The sequence below is a fragment of the Papaver somniferum genome, chromosome 1, assembly GCF_003573695.1.
Source record: "Papaver somniferum cultivar HN1 chromosome 1, ASM357369v1, whole genome shotgun sequence".
NCBI lineage: Eukaryota > Viridiplantae > Streptophyta > Magnoliopsida > Ranunculales > Papaveraceae > Papaver > Papaver somniferum.
In genome coordinates this window covers 30,214,650-30,233,772 of record NC_039358.1, presented here as the reverse complement: position 1 = coordinate 30,233,772, position 19,123 = coordinate 30,214,650, and the positions used below count along the sequence as shown (strand labels likewise).

Here is a 19,123-nt window from a genome sequence, read left to right as displayed (position 1 = left end):
TATAAGTATAGGGTAGATGGCCTTATAAAACAATGGTCCCCTCAAAAAAAGGCTGCTTCCCAAAAAATCGTTCTAAACTAAGTAGCCAATAAGGGTAGAAGGTTAAAGTAAGAAATTGGAGGCATGACGTGCCTTCGAGTTGCGAATATGCATATGTTGATGCCGCGAAGCTTGGCTGGCTTTCTAGCGGCCTTGGGCGAAAGACAATTTCTCTTAGGAAAAGCGTGGAACTTAGCACCTCCATCACATATATAGCGCAAACGATCGTATCTTATGTAGATGACTAATTTGAGAATTTGAACCTTCTCCAATTGCCTCTGCGCTAGCTCATGATCTTTGGCAATTGAGATTTCGTTAATATCTTGCAAAATCCTTCTTTGAAGCTTCTTTATCTCAAACTTTTGTTCTTCAATGCAGCAACATTTTGGAACGCCTTTTATCATCTAATAAAGTTAGATCATTGTCGTTCTGAGCTCATGGGTAAAAAACTAACCAACTTAGCAATCCTTGCTTCCAGGTAATTGTCTGGGACAAGCATCAGTAAGATACCTTCACCTGAATGGATTCAGTTTTGTTTTTTTTTTTTCATTTGGATAGTGGGCCGAGGCCCAATACCAATAAAATAAAGTGCCTTGCGAGTTTTAGCACACCAAGTATACAACAAACATCTCTACTGTAAATTCACCAAGTAATAGTATACAACGATCAAGATTCATACAAACAGTAACATTGAAATCTTAATTCCTTGACTCTAGTCTAGCTAGCTTCTTCTTCAGAGAATTTATGGTATCATCTACTTCTGTTAGAATGGTAACTTCTCCAAACAAGAAATTCAGCTAGCAGTAACTGTCTATTTTCTTTAGCGGAAAAAAATAAAAAAAAATAGTCCCTGTTTGGAATCCATGGTTTCAGCTAATATAGTACTAGTAAAAGGGAAGAAAAGAAAACAGAAAAACTTGAACAATAGTCACAATATCACCAAAAGAGTCATCTTATCATTAACCTAACATTTCAGATATCCGGCTACACAAGAATTCCACTACTTTTACCAACAGTTAAAATGGAGATAAAAACCATATGGTCAAAACAAGAGGGTGCATAACTGAATTTTTTGGGTGTACAATACTTGGCATATACTATGATAATACGAATAACAGGGCCAAGTGAAAGTCAAATACGCTTGTCCGCTTAGCTGTCTTGAGTAGAGAGTCTGCTGAGTCTGTCCCTGTAGTGACGCCTGAATCGAATTGGAAATCATTAGTAATATGAACCAGTGCAATTGCAAATTCTAAAGCATTTATTTGGTAACAATTATGTAGAAGCTGTTTATCAGGTGTCTCAATAATCTTGACCGAGTTTTTTAATCCCAAGCTGCTGACTTACATCTTTGGATATTCTTATATCCCATTGATTCAACTGGGTTCTAAACTGATTAGCAAGATCTGTAGAGTTCGGTTTAATACCATCAAACAAAACCCTATTTCTGTACTTCCATATATAAACAAAGTCAAAATACAAAATATCTGATTCCAGTTATCCCAAGGCTTCCAAAACCATCTATATACCCCATTGAACTAAATCATTAGCGATAGCAAGAGTAAACCAAACCGCTCTAACATAAGGGCAATTAATAAACAAATGACTACTAGTTCCAGGCACACTAGAATTGCAAAGAATACATTCAATGCATGACAGGTTTAGATGAAAAAGATGCAACTTTAGCATTAAGAGGTAAAAGATCAGCAAACAATTTCCACACAAACATGTTAATTCTTGGTATAACTATAACTTTCCAAATTTTCTTCCAAAACCAAGAGTCTGTTCTATGATGATTCCTGGAAATAAGCACATAAGCAGACTTCTTAGTGAACGAATCCAGATTCAGTCCCTACCCAATGTAAAGTATCATTATCATCTTTCTAAATGTGAACAGACCTTATTGAGATCCCAACAGCCAATTTCATCTACAAATTCCCTTACTAAAGTAGGAGGATTACATATAACTGTTGACCCCACCGGCAACCATATATCAGTTAATATTTTCACTTGAGAATTTGAACTGACTGACCAAATGCTAAACCGTCTAACCACCTCAATCCCTTGACTGATGCTATTCCAACCCAAGAAGTATTTTTGAACATATATTTATGAAGCACGAGTCACAGGGAAGTAATTACCTTTAGGCAGCTGCACCCACAAATGATTTGGAATATTTGTTAACCTCCAAGCACGCTGAGTAGAAAGTGCAATATTATGTGGATTTCAAAAAACCTAAACCCCTCGAGCTTTAGGATTGCAAATATACTTCCAAGACTTGGGGTAAACAGCCCCTTTTAGTCCTATCAAGCTTGTCAAGAACTTTCTTAGACAGAGCATAGCACATCATTTGATGGCCAGGGTAAGCTGAGAGATTGGAGTGAATCAAAACTGTTCTACCAGCTTGTGATAGAACCTTTGATTTCCAACCTCTCAAAGACGCATAAGCCTTCTCCTATTAAAGAACAGAGGTGTTCCAAGATATCTTTAATTTTTCGAGATCGTTTTCACTTTAAGCATCCACGCAAGCATTTTGCAATGTTTAGATGAAAATATTTGCTAAAGTAAACACCAGATTTCTCAAAATTTGACGACTGTCCAGAGAAATTACTAAAAATTTGTAAAATATTAGCAAGATTCCTTACCTCAGGAACAGAAGCTTTACAGAAAACAAAACACTCAGTCGGCAAACAGCAAATGGATTATAGTAGGGCAAAGCTTACTAACTTTAAACAAGTATGGAGATAATGGATCTCCATGCCTAAGACCACTGATTGGTGCTAGTGAAGGCCCTGAAGATCCATTAAGCAGAAATTGACATGAAACAGTAGAAACGATTGAACTACACCATTTATCATCAAAACCAAGCTTCCTAAAAATAAAAATAACGAACTCCCATACCATTTTATCGAAAACTTTAGATAAATCAGGTTTAAGAGCCAAATGCCCATCTTTCTTTTGATCAATATTCATGCTGTGAAGAACTTCATGCGCAATGACTATGTTATCAACAATTTGTCTTTTAGGTATGAAAACTGATTGTTGAGGAGATATACATTAATCCAAAACAATTTTCAACCCATTCGCAATCAATTTCGTGTTTTTTATAAAGAGTATTACTCATGCTTATGGGTCTGAATTCAGATTGGCAAACAGGATTAGTTACTTTAAGGATTAATGTGATAAATGTCTTGTTAATATTTTCAGGCAATTTTCCAGACACAAAGAAATTTTGCACAAACTTACATCATCTCCCATGAGATTCCAATCGGTTTAAAAAATCCTGGTGGGTACCCATCAAGGCCAGGGGACCCCAAAGGATTAATAGATTTAAGCACCGCCCATATCTCATCTTTATCAGATACTATCATAATTCTCAGCATCAGCTATAACATTAATAAACATCGTGAATTTCCACACCAGAAGAAGCACTAATATGCGAAAAATGATTTCTCAGAAGGTTATGTATCTGATCCTTATCTTCTATCCAATGGCCTGAAGCATCTCTAAGTTTATGAATGTGATTATGCATTCTTCTCTAAGAAGCCTTTAATGTGAAAATATTTTGTATTCCTATCATGTTCCTTCAAAAACTCATCCCTACTATTTTCTAACCAATATATGTCTGAAGCTCATTCTCAAGGTATAGTAAAAAAAATTTGGAAACAAGATGTCCAGGTTATCTACTTTCTTGATCAATCTTTTTCAGTATCTCATTTTTGTTTTTAATGCAAAGTTCATTAGCAAGATCAGGAAGAGACGCAAGAAAATCGTTATCATTTCTAATCTACAAAACATTCAAAGCATTATTTATAAAAGTATCAAATTCTTTATGCTCCAACCAACCTCTAGAACACCTATAAGGCCTTTCTATCTTAGGAATCAGGTGATTTTCTTCTAAAAGGATAGGACTATGATCTGACCCTACTCTAATTAGATGCAAAAAAGCAGCATTAGGATGAGCATGATACCAGTCATGATTTACCAACACCCATCAATTCTCTCCCTAATATTCTCAGCACTTTCCCTAGTATTTGTCCAAGTATATGGTGTCCCAATGAAATTCAAATCAACCAGAACTAATATTGAAAGGTAGATTGGATGAAACTAGTAGCACCAAACATTCTATCATTACCACTCTCCTCCATGATGTTTAGTACAAAGTTCATACCACCTAAAAGCACCTAAGATACTGAATATGGCGACTTAGTTGACTAATGAATTCTCATCATATAAAAATGTCATATCCCGACATTCCTCATTTCTGTCAACTCTAATATGCAAAATATTATATTTGAATTCAACCAAATGACCATGTATAAATTCAGACCCAGCAACAAACATGCCCCCAGACTTCCCAATAGATGGTATGATAATCCAGTCCTTGAATTTACTTCTTTCTAAGTATGAACTCTATTGTATTGTGACCTAGTTGGTTTCAGAGATGAAAACCGACTCCGGTTTACATTTATCAACTAGTAAAACCTAGATGATTCAGAGTTTAGGTTAGCACAAACCTGAGCATTCCGCGATAAAGCTTTCATGATTAACCTAGTGACTTGGGAACTAACCAAAAAACAAGGCAACCTATTACGGCTTGTATACTAAATAGTGGCATCAAAGCAGAATATGTGATAACTTCTAGATCTATGTCTTCCTGCATTTACACAATAAATCGAAGCATGTGGTTTCACTGATAAAGGATGCAATGAGAGAGTTCACGTGGTTTGTTAATTTTTTGGAAAGCATTGCTGCAAAGAAGAATCTTTTAGCTTTTCTTTAACAAAAACACAAAGAGGGGGCATCTTTTAGCATGTTTAATAGACTTTCAAAATAACTGATGACATACATAACGAGTAAATGTTGAGAGTCGCAGATACATCAAAATGCAGTAAAACTCACCTCTTATTGTGTGTATCCTTGGGCACTTCGCTGTGTTTTCTGATTTATGCTTGCCTTATCTGCTCTTGAGCTGGAGAAGTAATAGAGTTATGTGAAACTAAACTACCCGAGTAAGCCCATGTAGACATTTCTTGTGTAATACCACGGATCTTCCCAATTCTAGCTTCTCCTTGATCTGGATCATATATAATAAGGCAACATTGTTTTCCTTCATCAAAGAGGTTATCCTAAGATAGGAACTTTACTGTTTTCTCTTCAATGGTAGCGTAGACAAATATAACCATCACACACTTTCATCAGACTTATTGGATGTCCCCGAAGGGACATAGTTTTATCCTACTTAAGGATATGTTGCTACATCTAAGATGTTGTCATTAATATGCAGTAGTAAAAAATACTTCTATAATTCTAATAGTACGTCTCCTTTTCTTTTTCTTCTAAAAACTGGATAATATACATATTAAGCAAGAAAGGTATTCACTTACCTGCTTATCACCACCAGGAGTTGCTCTCCAACCACACACGACCACCACCTCCTAGAGTCTGAACACCCACCATGCCAAACCAATTTCTCTTGCAACTCATGACCACCAAGCTTGCAGCAGTATAATACAGCACCAGTCCACGCCATCAGCTCTACGGCATACAGTCCCATCTTTGTTTATTAAAGATCAAATCTTTCCACATCTAGATCTATATTTTCTGGCATATCTGCCAAACTGTCAGCACAAGAAATGTGATTCCTATTTACATAAATCACTTTGACAGATTCAAAAAACCCAAAAAACTTCTTTGTATCCTTCAGAATAATAGATACTGCCCATGAGCAACTGTTTGGCAAGTCGTGACACCACATCTTCACAATCACACAAATAAACCACCCTTTTCTCCCCTGAACTTGTGGCCCAATTTACTGCTAGCTGAAGGGCTAGGGCTTCTGCTGAGTCAGTCCCTGTAGCGATGCCTGAATCGAATTGGAAATCGTTAGTAATACCATTCATAATATGAACCACTGCAATTGCAAATTCTCCCGTTTCCTTCTTAAATGAAGCATCTATTTGATAACAATCATGTTGAAGCTGTTTATCAGGTGTGTCAATAATCTTGACCGGATTCCTAATCCCCAGCTGCTGACTTGCATCTAATGGGTATCTTATATCCCATTGATTCAATTGGGTACTAAACTGATTAGCAAAAACTGTAGGATTTGGTTTAATACCATCATATAAAACCTTATTTTTGTACTTCCATATAGACAAAATCAACATACGAAATGTCTGATTCCAGTAACCCCAAGGCTTCCTAAACAATCTATATGCCCATTGAAGAAAATCATTATTAAAGGGTGGACAGGGAATATAAAGAGTAAAGCAAACCGCTCTAACAAAAGGGCAATTAATAAACAAATGACTACTAGTTTCAGGCACACTGGAATTGCAAAGAATACATACAATGCATTATAAATTTAGATGAAAAAGATGCAATTTTAGCATTAAGAGGTAAAAGATCAGCAAACAATTTCCACACAAACATGTTTACTCTTGGTACAGCTTTAACTTTCCAAATTTTCTTCCAAAACCAAGAGTCTGTTCTATGATGATTCCTGGAAATAAGCGCATAAGCAGACTTCGTAGTGAATAATCCCGATTTAGTCCATACCCAAGATAAAGTATTATTATCATCTTTCTTAATGTAAACAGACCTTATTGTATTTATAGTTTGCTATAAGCCTAGCTTATTAAGATCCCAGCACCCACTATTAATTCCCTTACTAAAGTATGAGAATTAGGGTGATTACATATAACTGCTGACCCCTCTGGCAATTATTTATCAGTCAATATATTAACTTGAGAGTTTAAACTAACTGACCAAATACTAGGCCTCCAATATCGGTTCAAAATTTAAATTTAAAGCTCTAGATCAGTTAAAGAACAGAGGTGTTCCAAGATATCTTTCATCTTCAAAATCCTTTTCACTCTAAGGATCCTAGAACGAATTATACAATGTTTATGATGGAAATATTTGCTAAAGTAAACACCAGATTTCTTATAACTTAGACTGACCAAAGAAACTACTAACATTTGTAAAATATTAGCAAGATTCCTTACCTGGAGAACAAAAGCTTTACAGAAAACAAAACACTAGTCGGCAAACAGCAAACGGGTTATAGTAGAGCCAAGCTTATTAACTTTAAACGAGTGCGGAGATAATGGATCTCCCTGCCTAAGACCACTGGTTGGTGCTAATGAAGGCGCTGAAGATCCATTAAGCAGAACTTGGCACGAAACAGTAGAAATTCATTTAAAGATTGATACACCATTTACCATTAAAACCAAGCTCCCTAAAAATAAAAATAGTGAACTCCCATTCCATTCTATCGAAAACTTTAGATAAATCAAGTTTTAAGAGCCAAAAGCCCAGATTTCTTTTGATCAATTTTCATGCTGTGAAGAACTTCACGCGCAATGACTACGCTATTAACAAAAATTTGTCTTTTAAGTAGAAAAAGTGATTGTTGAGGAGATATACAATTATCCAAAACAATTTTCAATTTATTAGCAAGCAATTTCGAAATATTTTGTAAAGAATACTACTCATGCTTACGGGTCTAAATTCAGATTGGCAAACAGGATTAGTTACTTTAGTGATAAATGTCTTGTTAATATTTTCAGGCAGTTTTCCAGACACAAAGAAATTTTACACAAACTTAGCAACATGATCTCCCATGAGATTCCAACAGGTTTAAAAAATCCTGGTGGGTACTCATCAAGGCTAGGGGACCCCCAAGGATTCATAGATTTAAGCACCGAATATATCTTATCTTCATCAGGAACTATAGATAATTCATAATTCTTCAGATACAACATTAATAAACAGATTACCAAAAACATCACGAATGTCCACACCAGAAGAAGCACTAATATGCTAAAACTGATTTTTAAGAAGGTTATGAATTTGATTCTTATTTTCTATCCAAAAGCCTGAAGCATCTCTAAGTTTAAGAATATGATTATGCCTTCTTCTGTAAGAAGACTTTTTGTATTCCTATCATGTTCCTTCAAAACTTTATCCCTACTATTTTTCTAGCCAATATATATGTTGAATTCTATTTCAAGTCTGAAGCTCATTCTCAAGGTTTAGCAAAATTTTCTTGGAAACAAGATGTCCTGGTTTCTACTTTCTTGATCAATCTTTTCAATATCTCATTTTTGTTTTTAAATTTTTTTTAGAAACCTGACTGTTCCACCCACGAAGTTCATTGGCAAGATCAGGAAGAGATGCAAGAAAATCATTATCATTTCTAATCTACAAAACATTCCAAGCATTACTTATAAAAGTATCAAATTCTTTATGCTCCAACCATCCTCTAGAACACCTATAAGGCCCTTCTATCTTAGGATTTAGGTGATTTTCTTCCAAAAGGATAGGAGTAAGATCTGACCCTACTCTGGTTTGATGCAAGACAGAAGCATTAGGACGGGAACGATATGATACCAGTCATGATTTACCAACACCCTATCAATTCTATCCCTAATATTCTCAGCATCTTCCCTATTATTTGTCCAAGTAATGGTGTTCCAACGAAATTCAAATTAATCAGACCTAACTATTCAAAGGAAGATTGGAAAAAATTAGTAGCACCACACATTGTATCATTACCACTCCCCTTCTCTCTGATGTTTAGCATAAAGTTCTTACCACCTAAAAGCACCCAAGGATACTGAATATGGCGACTTAGTTGACTAATGAATTCTCACTGCGTATATATACCTGGCGCATCTAAAGCACCATATAAACATGTTAAATCGCAACCTTCCTCATTTCTGTCAACTCTAACATGCAAAATATTATGTTTGAATTCAACCAAATGAACATGTATCAATTCAGACCCAGTAACAAAGACGCCTCCGGATTTTCCAGTAGATGGAATAATAATCCATTCCTTGAATTTACTTTTTTAAGCATGAACTCCATTTTATTGTGACCTAGTTAGTTTCAAAGATGAAAACCAACTCCGGCTTATATTTATCAATTAGTAAACTGAGATGATTCATGGTTTTAGGTTAGCACAATGCTGGGCATTCTACGATAAAGCTTTCATGATTAACTTAGTGACTTGGGAACTAACCAAAACAAAGCAACCTATTACTGCTTGTATATTAAGCAGTGGCGTCAATGCAGAATATGTGATAACTTCTAGATCTATGTTTTCCTGCATTTAAACAATAATTCCTAAGCATGTGGTTTCAGTGACAAAGGATCCAATGGAGGGAGTTCACAAACTATGTTAATATTTTTGGAAAGCATTGAAGCAAGATGAATCTTTTAGCTTTTCTTTAACAAAAACCACAAAAACACAAAGAGGGGGCATCTTTTAGCATTCTTAATAGACTTCCACTACAAATGTTTTTCAATTCTTTTCCTTTCGTTCCTCTATACAACACTACTAGTTATGGAAGATCATACACATCAGATAAGTAACCTCAAATAACTAGTGACAGCAAATTAACAGAGACTTGGAGTGAAAAATTAAAAGATTATAAGACTAACTGAAAGAAGAACTTCAGTAAAGTCACTTTCAAAATAACTGATGAAACGGACATACATGACGAGTAAATGTTGAGAGTCACAGATATATATAAATGCAGCAAAACTCACCTCTTGTTGTGTGTATCTTTAGGCAATTCACTGTGTTTTCTGGTTTACGCTTGCCTTATCTGCTCTTGAGCTGGAGAAGTGAGAGAGTTAGGTGAAACTAAACTATCCGAGTAAGCCCATGCAGTCATCTCTTGTGTAATACCACGGATCTTCCGAGTTCTAGCTTCTCCTTGATCTGGGTCATATAAAAACAATTCAGAGTGATCTTTTTGAAACACAAGATCACCATTCTTAAGGGGCTTTATAAGCTTCAAAAATTTGAATGATCCGGCAGAAGTGTGTTGATCAATAGTGAAAAGTCTGGTCCAAGATTCTTGCACTCCATAATCCTTCATCACCCACACAACAGTACGCACCCCATAAATATTAGCTGTTAAACACAAACACCCAGCCAGCACACCCACATATACAATTTCAAACTTATCATCGAAGTCTCTTGGTAGTGTCTTGAACCTCCCATCACCAATTTCGTAAGTAGCTAATACAATAGCCTCTTCGGTTCCCCCAATGGGATTCGCAATCCAATGTAGAGCTCCATTAAAAATCAAAATCACACCACAAGACATTTGATATGGGACATTCGGAATTCTTATCCAGCAATTTGATCTTAATGTAAAGATATCAAGTTCAGAATAGTCAATACTTGCTAACACATAATCCTCAATATTGCAGTCATAACCAAAACCGTAGCTAATATGGGAAAGCAGTTCACCTTCGTCATCTACCGGAAAATTGTTTGGTGGTGATGGAATTTCTTTATACTCTTTCAGTTGGGTTCCATAAACAAACAACTCCCCTACTACTAAAGCAAATCAAGCCACTACTAGAACCCCAAAAGTCGAATGAAGTCGTATAATTAGGTTCAAATTTATAACCAATCTTAACAGATTTTCTATATGTTGAGGTTATTGAATCATAATCTACAGAGTATATATCATAGTTATTGTCACATATACTAGCGCCCATTCTTAAAGACAGAACAAGGAGACTGAACACATTGTTTTGAAGAGCATGATTAAGTTGTGTTTTAATGAAATGAGGGTTATTCAGCAACTTACACCAAGTTTTTGATACACACCTGAATCTACTAATAGATTTCACCGGTAAGCGCGAGAGTATGTTGGTGATGATATCCTCTGCTTGAATTTGAATGCTAATTGAAGTCATCTCGATTTTGAACTGGAATCTCCTATGAAGATTAGATGAGTTGGGTTTCGTAGACGACTGATGAAATGTTTAGCTTTAGATTTGATTATCTGAATTCTGGGTCTAATTTCTATATTATTATTGTCCACTTTTTAAATGGGACACACATGGGTTGACTGTTGACCAGAGAGTATTGCTCGAATCCTAGTCATGATGGAGATTCGGGGAAGTGATATACTCCTTCACGAGTGTATATTTCACATTTCAATCTCTACCCTTGATTTAATTTAGGAAATTATGTAACGAGGGTCGTGATTCTAAATATGGATGGTAATGGGGTCATGAGATGAATAATCGACCAATCAGAAAAACATGTGAAATATACACTCGTTAGAGGAGTGTGAACAGATTTGGACTCACTCGAATCCTAGTGCAAGGTGCCATTTTGTTCAAGGACGTCCCAAAATTCATATACGAAGTGGATGCACCCACTAAGAAAAATGGTATTTCCGTTAGCATCCATCCAACTAGATTGACCAGAAAAAGAGTTTAAGCCAAATAATAGCTCGTTAACTGCATTGCCAAAAGCAATTTCATTATTCAAGTCTAACATTGAAACGCGTTTTCGATTGCCCAACACAATTTCATTATTCAAAGTCTTTTTTTTTGAAAGAAAAATCTAGAGATATATTATTAAGCTCAGAAAAACAAAGAAGCAAACAGTTAAACCATACATAGACTCTTCTCCAATTCTAACCTAGACATGACTGAAGCTGGGAGCTCTGAACTCCACTTCCTAGAACAATTATTGATCCTGGCATACTTAGCAAGTATGTCTGCCACTTGGTTACACTTTCTACTCTTAAAACAGACTTGAGCATTACCTGAACATTGAACTAAATACCGACACTCCCTAATAAGATTATTGTCTTCCCATTTGGTACAGATGATCCTACCATTAATACTTTCCATAACTTCCTTTTTATCTCCTTCCACAATGACATTTTGCAGCTGCAACTAAAAGATCCAGTGAAGAGCTTTTAAGACATCCATTACTTCAGCTTGAGAAACATCCCTGGCTCTTTCTACCAGTGTCCATGCCTCCACCATCCTCCCTGTAAAATCTCTCACAATTAGAACAATGGCAGCATAAAAATTATTATGTAAAACAGATGCATCAATGTTTATTTTTAGCTTTCCCCTTGGGGGTGGAGTCCAGGAGCTATTGCCAAGAGTGGTTGAATCAATTCTTCCTATGCTGGTGGTAGGAGCATGTGCCAAGAGACTACTGCCCATATAGGATATCTTGTTATCAGAGCAATAAGAAGTAATCCTGTTTTTCAAACCAATGCTGGAACATCTGGAGTTATTGAAGATGAATTCACATCTTGACTTCCATATAAACCACATAGTGATAACTACTAGGTTAATCTGAGGCTTATTGCTGAAGGAGATGGTATTTTCTCTGTTGCACCAGCTTCTAATCCATTGTCTAACATCAGTGATGTTCCTAACTTCTTGATAGATATCATTAGAAACAGGGTTCCAAACACTTCTAGCATAACTGCACTGGATCAGGAGGTGAGTAATAGATTCAGCGTCATTGTTGCATCTCTGACATAGGTTGATCACTTGAGGGTTGTACCTAGCAAGCCTTTCATTGACTGGAAGGATATTATGAGTAACTTTCCACAGAAATAGTTGACATTTATGGGGTATTTGAAGATGCCAAAGACTGAGCCAAAACTTGGATTCTTCTTCTTTATTGGCCAAAGTGGGATTTTTTTGGCAAAGAATAGATTTGTAAGCAGAATTTACAGTGAATTGTCCTCCTCTTGTCAGTGACCACTGGATTTTATCTTCATGTTGAAAAGAAGGCTTGATGTTGAGGATCTTCTCTATCTGATCTTGGGTGAAGTATTTTTGGAGTTTATTTATATCCCAGCTTTTTGTGTGATCATCAATTAGCTCAGCCACTGTCATGTAGAAAGGGTAATCTTCATAGAGAGCAAAATTTTGTTGTATTTGTTGAGCTGTGTATCCCTCAATCCAATTGTCTCTAAAAACTTGAACCTTCTTTCCATTACCAATCTTCCATATATGGAATTGTTTGACCCAACTGATGCCAGTGCAAATGCTTCTCCAAATTTCATTGCCTTTATTTGAAACCTCATCTTGAATGATGTTATCTTTGGGAAATTGCTTCATCTCCAGAACTTCAGCCCATTTTTTGTCTTGTTCTTGAACAAGTCTCCAAGCTAATTTTGTGATCATGGCTTCATTAAAGGCTCTTAGATTCTTGAACCCTAATCCTCCCCATATTTTTGGTATATTTACACTATCCCAAGATTTGAAGTAACCTCTAGCTCCTTATTTTTTATTCCACCACAATCTTCTTTGAACGGCTTCTAGATTGTTTATGCTCTGTTGAGGAAGTAAGAAACAACTCATCTGATGGAGAGCCATAGAATTTGTAACTGATTGGATTTGTGTACTTCTTCGTGCTTGGTTTGAGATTCCATCTTGCCACAGCAACATTCTTTTTTGCATCTTGTCTTGAATGCAACTAAAGCATTTGGTCTTCTTTCTGCTTATGAAAAGACTGATTCCCAAATATTTCTCATCCAGAGGCATAACATTTATGTCTAGAATTTCAGTTATTTGATTTCTTCTTTGCTCACTTAGGTGTTTGTTGAAGTGGATGCTGGACTTATTCAGATTGACCATCTGCCAAGAATCTTGCAGAATTTATTGATAGTGGACTTTAAGTTGTTGATGGAGTTAGTATCAGTAGAGGAGAATAGGATGCAATCATCTGTAAAAAAAAACAAATGTGAAATTGGAGGATCTTTCATAGCTGGGAATATTTGGATTATACTTTTATTGTTGACTGAAGCAATGATTAGTCTTCTCAATCCCTCCATGCATAGAATGAACAAATAGGGAGAAAGACAATCTCCTTGTCTTAGTCCTCTAGTTGGTTGAATTGAATCAATTGGAGATCCATTTAGCAATATGGAGATGGTAGTTGTGGAGAAGCACTGATTTACCAACTTGCACCATTGATTATAAAATCCCAATTTCTTCATAATGTTGATGATGAAGCTCCACTCCATTCTGTCAAATGCTTTTGACGTGTCCAGCTTGATGGAAACAGCTCCTTTAGAAGCTTTTGTTGTCTTCATATAATGTATAGCCTCATGAGCAATGATTGTGTTTTCAACAATATTTCTACCAGGTACATAAGCAGCTTGCCAAGGAGATATTATCTTGTGTAAAAGAGGTTTCAATCTGTTGGTTAAGATTTTTGATATGATCTTGTAGAAAATATTACACAAATTGATGGGTCTGAAGTCTGCAGGTGTTTGAATGCATTTATTTTTGGGGATTAGGGTTTGAAAAGTGTGATTGAGTTCTTTAAGAATTTTACCCTTTCTGAAGAATTCTTGCACCATGTTAACAACATCAGCTCCAACAGTCTCCCAATTTTGTTGATAAAATCCTGCCTGGAAACCATCTGGACCAGGACTGACCAAGCATTGATTTGTTGGACATTGCTCTTGATTTCCTGGGCAGTTGGAATGGATATCAACTTCATATTTTCATCCTCAGTGATACAGGGGTTGATTAGCTTTATGATATCTTCATCTTCCTCTGGGTTACTGGAAGTGGCAATTTCCTGAAAGTGAGCTTTTAATATCTCAGCTATTTCATCCCTCGACTCTTTCCATACCCCATGTTTATCTTTGATGGAGTGTATCTGGTTGCATCTTCTTCTATAATTTTCTTGAGAGTGAAAAGTTTTAGAGTTTCTGTCTTGAAATTTGATGGTTCTTTCTCTAGATTGTTGATAAGCAATTCTGTTTTTGGTTTCATATAATTCCTTTAGCTGATTTTGCAGGGTGTCGTGTTCTTGAATATCTATCTGTTGATGGTTGATACATTGTTGGATAACTTCTTGAGTTTCTTTGATTTTTATGTCTGTATTGCCATACTTATTCTCCATTTCTTTAAGCCCTTCTTTGTTGATCTGAATTTGTTAGTGAACTTGAAGGCTTCAGTACCTTGGATGTTTTTGCTCCAATGTTTTTTGATTTCTTCTTTGCAGGATTGTTTCAATAACCAGTGTTCATAAAATCTATAGGGTTTTGAGAGCTTTTCAAGTTGAGGATCTGTGTTGAGAAGGATGGGGGCATGATCTGATCCAGATGGGATGAGATTTTTTAAAATGGCATTGGGGAATAGGATCATCCAAGAAGAGAGACATAAAGCTTTGTCAAGTCTTGTTCTAACTTGATTGAGTGGGTTCTATGATTTGACCAAGTAAATGGACATCTTGTATATGGAATATCCATAAGGCCAAGAGAGGCAACAATATTGACAACAGTGGGGTTTGATTGAGTGGGGTTGATTGAATAGCTTTGTCTTTCATAGCTGTAAAAAGTAGAATTAAAATCTCACATAATGACCCAATGCATATTCATATTACTTCCCATTTCATGAATAAAGCTCCACTGCATCTGTCTATCATTTTCATAAGAAGAACTATACAGACAAGTTAAGAACCATTCTTTGTTAGTGCCACCATTTTTAACTATCACATTTATCATATACTTAGAAGCATGTATGAATTCAATATCAACTCCATCTTTCCACATAAGTGCTAGGCCTCCTACTCTAACTCTATCTTCATTGCACCAAATATTGGGATAGTGCATTTGTTTTAGCAAGTAAGTGGTTTTGACAACAATAGATTTAGTTTCAGAGAGGAATATGACTTCAGGGCTATAGTTAAAGATGCAATTTTTAAGATGGTCTCTAGTAAGTTTGTTTCCTAGACCTTGAACATTCCATCCAAAGATTTTCATGATGGCTTTTATTTTAAAAAGAAAACAAGATTTAAAATTGCTAATAGTAATGAAAGTACTGATGAAAGGGAAGTTGAGAATTACCATAGGATTTTCTTGTCCTGCATCAGACTCTTGATTGTTGATGATATGTTTGTCCCAGTCTCCAACCTCTGGATCTTCCATTTGATGGTATTTTTCCCAATGTGGCTCACTCGATTATTCTTCCTCTGGGTTTTCCTCCATTTGGTTAGAGCTTTTTCTTGAGGACTCCCTCGCTCTGGTTCTCTTAAATCTCCTAAATGTTCCACTCCTACTGCTTTTCCTTCTTTTAAAGTTTGCATTTCCACCTGATATTTCCTCATCTTGAAAATACTCAGTGTACACTGAGTTGCAATAATGGCCATCCTCAGGTCTGACAAACAACACAGTATTGGCTTTCTTAGCCTTGCTGCTTTTCTTTGGAGAGATTCTAGTAGGAGCATCCTCAATGTTCCAGTAAGCATTGCTTTTCATGTTGTAGGGGATCTTGTCCAGGAACCTGAATAACAGTTGAGAAAGATCTCTAACTTCCTTTGCCTTATTCTTGCAATCATCATCATCATGATCAAGGATGAAACAAGCTGGGCATAGTTGGTGAGGTTGTTTATGGTAGAAGAAAGGAATCCATTGGGTACAGTTTGCTGCATTCTGAGAGAGAACTCCTCTAATAAGAGACTTATTAATTTATATTTCAATGAGAGCAGATGGTAGGTTTCTAAAAGACCTACAAACTAATACCGCAAGTGCACGGTGTCGCGGTGTAGAACAATGCAAATACGGGTCGAATCCACAGAGACTAGGGTGTGTAAGTTGAAGTTTCCTAAACTGTTTTCTAAGCTTAACAGAGAACAAAGGCAGTAGCCAAAGGCAAGGCAGTAAACAAGTGGTGAAGTAAAATGCAAGACTGTAAAAGTAAGAGCAACAACAACAAAAAGAGGTAATAACACAGGCAGTGATAAAGAAACAAAGGCAGTGATAAAGAAACAAAGAAACAGTGAAACAATGACAAACAAACCAAGGCAGTGAGCCAAGGGCAATGAGCAAAGATTACAAAGGCAGGTCCTGCAGCTATGTTCTTGTCCCTTGTTAGTTATCAGTCAGCTTCTAGGCTTTCTGAATAACTAGATGACAGTTGCGGTTCAAAGCCGGATGTTCATCGAAAGGTTGGTCTAGAAAGGAGGCTAAAGGCACTAAGATAATTCTAAACCTTGTAGTAATTGGGTCTCTCACACTGCAACTACTCGCAGAGAAGCTTGCTTAGTGTTTTAACAACCTAAAAGGATGTTCAATCCTAGACAACTCAAGCACAACAAGATCAAAGCATGGATAGGATAAAAACAATTGAAATGTACAACATCATTTAAAGTAAAAACTAACCCTTGAGGCACTGGCTATTCCAGTCCTCTTGGGTGAAGCACTGGCTAGTCCAGGCATAGCTCTACAACAACACCCACAAGTCCTATTTATACCCAATTTACATAATTAGGGTTCATACACCCAATTCCCAAAAATCCCCAAATACAGTTGAAATTAGGGTTTGTAGAAACTTACCCATACTTCTCGAATTTCACTCCTACGCTTTTACCCACTCTGTGTCTGCCTCTCCTGGTCCTTTTCCTGCTCTAGATCGACCTAATTCACTATTTTCACATGCTTAGGGTTTCAGAGAAACGTGTGAAATTAGTGAAGTAGATGGCTCAAGAGAAGGGGCGAGATAGTTGGTGATGGGATTTGGAAGAGGGGTGTGGTGGTGGTTGGATTTCTCGTGGCTGTACGGCAGAGTTGGTGGTGGTGATGGAGAAGGTGGTGGTTGTTTCTCTGCAGAGGGATGGTGGAGGTGAAGTCGATGGAGAAGAAGGTTGGGGTGTGTTTGGTTGATGGGTATAGGTATTAGGTACTATGGTGTCAGGCGGAGATAGCAAAGTTTGATGATCTGCGACGCTGAGCCGTGGGATGTATAAATGATAGATCAATCTAACGGCTATACGTGAAGAGCTTGTAGCGACCGTTGGATTGTATAATACAACGAAATTAACGGCGCAAGATGGAGTTAGGTGATGTAGTGTTAGACAGGAGCTTCAGACTTTGATGTACTGGCGATGTTGCGACCATTGGATTCAGATGTGTCCAATCTGACGGCTAGAAAGGGAAACAGGTATGGATATATGAAATGGATCTGGGTGAGGGTTTTGGGCCTTGGATATGCCAAGCCCATTTTCATCCTTCTGGTCTTGTGCACAACATTCTTCGCGGTTTCCTTGTGTAATTCCTCCCGGCTTTTCACCACTTTTCTGCTCTTTTCCGCTCCGCTATTCATCCAAACTTTATTTATTACCTAAAAATGCAAAATTAGTTAATAAAAATATTTATTCTTGAAAACAAAGAAAATACAAAATATGGGATAAAATGTAGAATTAATGCACAAAAGATGAGTTAAATGCCAAGAAAAATATATACAAATATGCACTTTTTAGGACTCATCAGCAGACACATTATTGGAATCAATTGGTTTGGCATCTTCTGGATCCAACTCCTTGACTTCACCCAAAACAGCTCCCATCTCATTGGCTACATAGACATTGAGAAGTTCCTCTGGCAAGTCTTTGAAAGTTACCCAAAATTGCTGGTTATCAAAAACCAAATCCCTGTGGTTATGGGTTGGATTCCATGGCTTGAGAATCCATAAGAAACCATCCAAGAACCAAGGGGCTTCAGAAAGTACCCATTTCCAATCCTCTTTGGACTCAAAAGTGACAGTAAACAAATTCTTGCTTTTCCTTCTTAGCTCAAAGATACCAACTTTGTTTTTCCAAATTAATCTGGCTTGTTTTTCAGCAAATCCCCTGCTGAAGGTGTTTGGAGTGATGATTTTTCCAATGACACTGTAACCATTCCTTTGGAGGCAGACAGTTGGGTCAATTTTTGCAGCATTGACAACTTGTATGATGTCTTCAGGTGACTCAATTGAAGCAGAGTCAAAACGATCAGTGAGATTGTTGATATCTTTATATGCCATTGTAATGATTGTGTTTTTATGGAGTTGAGTGTGTTGTAAATTGCTGATGCAGATAGCTAACAGAATTGCAAAATTTATAGGGGGAAATAAATGCTTAACTTTCTACGTGTTTGATTCCTTTTGAGACGTGTTTTGAATGTCATGGCGGCAATGACAAGTATCAGGCAGCAAGAGAAGGTCGTAGAGAAATGTTTCAGGTTTCCATTAAAGCTAGATGGCGGAGCATTCGAAGTTGCCATAAAATCGAGAAAACTCTCTACTGCTGGGACAAACGTATGAGACATCAACTTCAAGGTCTTAAACAAGACAAGTAAATCCAAACGGTATCAGTACCTGTAAGCCATGAAAGAAGAGAAAGTGATGAGAAAGGGGACAGTTGAAGATAAAGAGGAAAGAAACAAAAAGGAATCAAAATATGAATAGATTATAAAATTCCAGAGAGTAATAGCTTCATCAGAGAATAATATAGAGGAAA

The 19,123-nt window shown here is 36.6% G+C and overlaps 1 long non-coding RNA gene across 2 annotated transcripts; it reads right to left on the bottom strand.

Moving 5' to 3' along the window:
- Nucleotides 1-975: 975 nt before the first annotated feature.
- Nucleotides 976-10,849, bottom strand: LOC113282196. Of its 2 annotated transcripts, XR_003326669.1 has the most exons (4): nt 9,598-10,849; nt 5,424-5,902; nt 4,939-5,113; nt 976-1,237 (listed from the first exon to the last, which is right to left on the bottom strand). It is a non-coding gene; the product is annotated as an uncharacterized LOC113282196 (long non-coding RNA). The 2 variants fall into 2 exon arrangements; XR_003326668.1 differs by having other exon boundaries at nt 4,939-5,902.
- Nucleotides 10,850-19,123: the final 8,274 nt, after the last annotated feature.